The sequence below is a fragment of the Dipodomys ordii genome, unplaced genomic scaffold (assembly GCF_000151885.1).
Source record: "Dipodomys ordii isolate 6190 unplaced genomic scaffold, Dord_2.0 Scaffold41, whole genome shotgun sequence".
Classification (NCBI taxonomy): Eukaryota; Metazoa; Chordata; class Mammalia; order Rodentia; family Heteromyidae; genus Dipodomys; species Dipodomys ordii.
The window spans coordinates 7,025,622-7,031,895 of NW_012267257.1; positions in this window are offsets into that span (position 1 = coordinate 7,025,622).

A 6,274-nucleotide genomic window follows, 5' to 3' on the forward strand; every position below is an offset into this window, starting at 1 on the left:
AGCAAACAAGTGAATGAATCAGCTCCTATTCTCATGGAGTTATAATAACCTAAGAGTTCAGCATTAAACACCTATCACTAGATATTGGAGTGGTGTTAGCCAGCATCCTGGGCTACCTGAGACACTGATGGATTGGACCTGATCCAGATGTGAGTTTCCAATGCTAACTGGTTGGGTTTATATTTCATAGTGGACCCAAGAGACCAGGAAAGAAAGATAATTTACACGGATGAAACCCATGAGAACAAACACATCAGATAATTACTCTTCTTTCTCTTAGTGATGCCTGTACTCATTTATAATAGCATTTAAGTTGCCATGATGATTTGAGTGGTGAAGAGTGAATTGAGTTAGCTAAGAGAGTACTGGGAATGATACAATAAGATAGAACAAGGTTTATTGGGGCTGGGAAGTTGGCTCAGTGGTAGAGCGCTTGCCTTGCATGCCTGAGGCCCTGGGTTCGATTCCTCAGCACCACATATGCAAAAAGAAAAAAGCCGGAAGTGGTGCTGTAACTCAAGTGGTAGAGCGCTAGCCTTGAGCTGAAGAGCTGAGGGACAGTGCCCAGGCCCAGAGTTCAGGCCCCACGACCAGACCCAAAAAATAAAATAAAAAATAAAGGCATTCAATCAAAAAAAAAAAGAACATGACACATGCCAGAAAGAAATAGTTTAGAGGAGGAAAGATTTACTTTGGCTCATAGTTTCAGAGATTTTGGTCTATGATCAGCTGGTTCTACTGGTTTTAGGCCCATGGCATGGATGAAGGGCATGGTGGATGGAAGCCCTTCACTTTAGGGCAGCCAGAAACCAGTGCGGGGAAAACAGGAGAGGCCCGGACAAGATGTTGCACCCAAGGACATACCCTCTCCTCCAGCAAGCCCTCACTTCTTAAAGTTTCCAGAACTTTCCAAAATAGCACCATCTGCTAGAGACCAAGCTTTCCACAAATGAGCCCGTAGGAGACATTTCATCACATTTATTTATATAAATTTATAACCACCTCTACTTACAGATATAGGTATACAAGAAATTGTAAGGAATAATAGAGAAATCATCTTTGCTCTTTATACAGCTTCCCCCAGTGGTAACACCTTGCCTAATGGTAACACAATGATACCTTTGTTGTATACGCACTTCTGGGCACATTTGAGATGTTATGTTTTCACATGTGCAGATCTGTGTGCCTTGCACCATATTCCATAATAGAATAGTTCTATCACAAGGACAGTTCACAGTACCTAGCCTTTTTTTTTCTGATGGTCATGGGGCTTGAACTCCGGGCCTGCACACTGTCCCTCAGCTCTTCAGCTCAAGGCTAGTGCTCTACCACTTGAACCACACCACCACTTCCAGTTTTCTGGTAGTTAATTGGAGATAAGAGTCTCATGGGCTTTCCTGCCTGGGTGTCTTTGAACTATGATCCTCAGATCTCAGCTTGCTGAGTAGCTAGGATTACATGCATGAGCCACTGGCACCCAGCAGCACCTAGCCTTTTTTTATTTTTATTTTGTTGGTCCTGGGGCCTGAACTCTGGGCCTGGGCACTGTCCCTGAGCTCTTCAGCTCAAGGCTACTGCTCTATCACTTGAGCCACAGCGCCACTTCCGGCTTTTTCTGCTTTTGTGGTACTGAGGAATCAAACCCAGGGCCTCATGCATGTGAGGCAAGCACTCTACCACTGAGCCACCTTCTCAGCCCAGTATCTATCCTTTTATTTTTTTTGGGAGGGGGTCCGGTTGTGGGGCCCGAACTCTGGGCCTGGGCCCTGTTCCTCAGCTGTTCAGCTCAAGGCTAGCGCTTTACCACTTGAGCCACAGCGCTAGTTCTGGCTTTGTTCTTTTTGCTTATGTGGTGCTGAGGAATCGAACCCAGGGCCTCATGCATGCAAGGCAAGTGCTCTACCACTGAGCCACCTTCCCAGCCCCTTTCTTTTTTTTTTTTCTTAAAGTAGAGATGAGTCTCACAGACTTTCCTGCTTAGGCTGGCTTCGAACCTCAATATTCAAACTTCAACCTCCAGAGTAGTTAGGTTGACAGACATGAGCCGCCACCACCAAGCTTTTTTCTCTTTTATTTCAAGGCTATAAAATGGAATCACAATTATCATTTGAGATTGACCCTTTTATCACTCATCATAATTGGAGATATATCAATGTTCTATCAGTTGTTTTTGCTCACAGAGCTGTAGTCTGTGGTATAAATAAATATACCATCATTCATTCATTCATTGAAGGACATCTGGATTATTTCCAGTTTGAGGCTATTATTAACAATGTCACTAGAAACATTTAGATTCAGGTTTTATGTGGACATAAATCCTTCTCTGGGAGAAATGCCCAGGAATGCACTTGCTGGGTTGTGTGTGCGTGTGTGATATGTGTGTGTATGTATTGAACAAATTATCAAAACAGCTTCCCAGACTACCCTTGTGCCTTTTTACCAATAAAGTGTGAGTGACTCATTTTCTAGTTTTTTTTATATATCCTTGATATATCCTATATTTGTTTGGGATAAATTTTTTAAACCATCCTGGTAAGTGGATAGTGAAATGCAATAGGGTTTTAATTTTCATTTAATGGCTATTTTTAATTATTTTTTTTTGTCGGTTGTGGGGTTTGAACTGTTCTCTTCACCTCAAGGCTCATGCTTTACCACTTGAGCCACAGTGTCAATTCCAGTTTTCTAGTGGTTTGTTGGAGATAAAAGTCTCACGGACGTTCCTGCCTGGGCTGGTCTTGAACCATGATCCTCAGATCTCAGCCTCCAGAGTAGCTAGGATTACAGGCGTGAGCCACAGGCACCTGGCTAATGGGTAATTATTTTAGGGTAAGTTTTTCTTAGGTTTAAATACTCTGTATTCTCGATTTGATTTTTTTTAAACCCCATTCATGTAGCAGCCCCATTATCTAACTGGCTTGTTCTTTTGCAGTTGTCTTAAGAGCTTTTTGCTTTTTTTTTTTGGTCAGTTGTGGTGTTTGAACTCTGGACCTGGATGCTGTCCCTAAGCTTTTCAGCTCAAAGCGAACACTCTCTTGAGCCATAGCGCCAAGTCTGGTTTTCTGGTGATGGAGATGGGAGATGGGAGTCTCATAGACTTTCCTGCCCTGGCTGGCTTTGAACCGCAATCCTCAGATCTCAGCCTTCTAAGTAGCTAGAATTACAGGCATGAGCCACCAACACCAGCTCAAGAGCTCTTTAAGCCTTCTAGATACCTATCTTCTGTTTGATATGATTTACAAACATGTCCTCTATATTTATGAAAAAAATCTCATTAGATGCATTACAAAGGCTGAACTGTCTATTCCCATAATGTCCAAAAATGAACTTAAAGTCAGCAACTTCTGAAAACTAGTCTTCTTGCTGCCAAACCAAGCAAAGTCCTGTTACTGTTAAAGTAGTATTAGGACGGATCGCAGGGTATAGACATTCTCCATACCTACATTCTCTTCCTTCAAGCCAGAATAGGGGAAGAGCCATTATAAAAATTGAATACTAGCCAGGCACTCATAGTTCATGTCTGCAATCATAACTATATGGGAGGCTGAGATCTGAAAGAATGAGATTCTAAGCCAGCCTTAGCAAATAAGTCCAGGAGACTCCATTTCAACCCAAGAAACTGGGTGTAGTGGTGCACACCTGTCATCTCAGTTATGATGGAAACCCTAAAACAGGTAGATTGCAGTCCAGAAGTAGTGAGATCACTACAACCACAACTACCACACACACACACACACACACACACACACACACACACAAAGAACAGGAAGCATAGCTCAGCTAGTTCAGCTATAGAGCAACTGCTCATTCAGCAAGTGCTAGGTCCTCAGTTCAAACCCTAGTACTGAGTTAAAAACAAGCAAGCAGGCTGGGAATGTGGCTTAGTGGTAGAGTGCTTGCCTCTCATGCATGAGGTCATGGGTTTGATTCCTCAGCACCACATACACAGAAAAAGCGGTCCTGTGGCTCAAGTAGTACAGCACCAGCCTTGAGCTGAAGAGCTGAGGGACAGCACCCAGGCCAAGAGTTCAAGCCCCATGACTGACAAAAAAAAAGCAAGCAAGCAAACCAACCAAATACTAACATGTTATATACCAAGACAGAGTTCTTCAAGATTCAGCCATCACAAGGGAAAACATTTAAGATTAGGTAGTTAAGAAGTCTTCCTGGAGAATATTTTTCAGGTCTAGTTTAAGGAAACAATATCTTTGTCACAGTTCACAGCAGGTCCTTTCTTATATTACAACATGTTCTCCAAATTCTCCTAAATTTCATTCCCCTCCTACACTTATACTTCTTCCACCATATAATAAGGTGGAAATGTGGAGATGGGGCTTTTCTGGTAATTTTCCCCAGGAATCCCATATGTTGCCCAGTTGTGTTTGTGTGAGCGGCTTTTTGCCATTTTGCAATACCAGCCCCTGCAAGTTAGCACTACTACAGTTCCCAGATGGATCTGAATTCTTGTAGTTTGGTGCCTTTTGTAGGTATTAGATAAAGGCAAACAAAGTTCTTGAGACAGTGGCAAGCAAAAAATAAAGCATAAACATTATTTTCATGATGCTAAATCCTTTCATATTATTCCTAAATCCTCCTTTTACACAAAAGAAGGGAGCTAAAGCAGGAAAGATATAAACCTATAACCTCAGCACTCAGAAAGTTGAGATGAGATAAAATGATGGCAAGTTCCAGGATTGCCCAGCTATACAGGAAGACTCTGTCCAAAAAAAATGGCAGGGGGGGAGTCAGTCACCTGACAGCAAATAAGGGAGAAGGTTAAAGATACCTGATTAACAAAAGGAGGCTGTAAAGATGCCTGGACATCAACAATGAATGCAGTATCATTTTACCTTCACAAAGGAAAGTCCCAAGTGTTAGAAAAGGTGCTATATATCATGAAAGTTTTAAGAGGAGGAACTCAGTAGTAGAGCACAGTGCTTAAGATGCTTAAGGCCCTGGGTGAAATCCCCTTCACCAGAAAAACACACAAATCTTTTAAGGGAAAACAAAAGCACAGTAGAAACCAATAAAGACTTGGGAGAGAACTGGAACAGCTACTTTAGTTAGTGGGATATTCATGATACCACACTACTTTTGAGGATAGTTTATGGGTTCTTTCTAGATAGTGAAGTCCAGACAAAAAGTCCCAAGTGTTCGGTAGCTCATACTGGTAATCCTAGTTACTCAGAAAGCAGAAATCTGAGGACTAGTAGTTCAAAGACTGAACAGGAAAGTCTGAAAGACTCAATGACAACCTTGAGTGACAAAGCTAAGGGAAAGCACCCTGACCTTGAGTTCAAGTCCTAGTACTGGTGTGCACCAATGTGCATGCATGCACACACACAACTGTCCAACCTTATATAATAAAAGACGTTAAAATGTTAAAGCAACACCTCACCTTAATTTTAAGTTTTAATCTTGCCCAACATTAACAGCACGATTCATTTATTCACGATTGTTCTTATTGAAGACATTTTTTTTCTCACTGATTTAACCAAAGACATTAGGGTTTAATCAGTAAAACGAATGGTTAGCAAGTTTTTTTAAAAGACTCTGAAGACAAAATGATAAAAACAAAACCTCGCATAAATCATAAGACTAAAATCAGAATTTGTGGAGATGGTTCCATCTGAGGGAGAAGTCTATTTCTCTCTTTTCCATTATTTACACTCTTTCATTTGGCTTTAGCACCACCAGGCCTGACAAAAACCACTAATTCGCACCTAACCACTAAGGCCTTGTTCCGCTGTTTGGTAAGTCATTAGCCAGAGACATTCTCTGGAGCACTCGCAAATGTGCCTAATCACAAATGTAGATATGAAAACACACTGGATTTCAACTAACCTGAAAAACAGGAGAAAGAGCTCTCCATTTACATCTTTATGCTAATTACATGTTGAAAAACTGATTTTAAAACACATTTTGGGCCTATTGGGTTAAACAAATAAAGATGAATTTCACCTGGCTTCGGTTGGCAGGGTTTACTGGCTTCCACATTTATAAATGACAGGAGCTGAGCATTTGTATTGTAATTCGACCAGACATGACAGGTAGCAGGGGAACCGGGAGGGAGGGCCGGACGGAGGGGAGACACGACCGAACCGAGTGCACGGTCTCACAGTTTCTGGAAGAGCAAAGGGGTGGGTGCGCCTCTCCGGGGTGCCCACCTAGTGGGCCCTGGGGGGGGGGTGTCCCCGCGCTCCCGTCCCCGGGCGCTCCCGTCCCCCGCGCAGGCCAGGCCGCGGACGGCAGGGCTTCCCCGCCGGGCCCCTTTCCC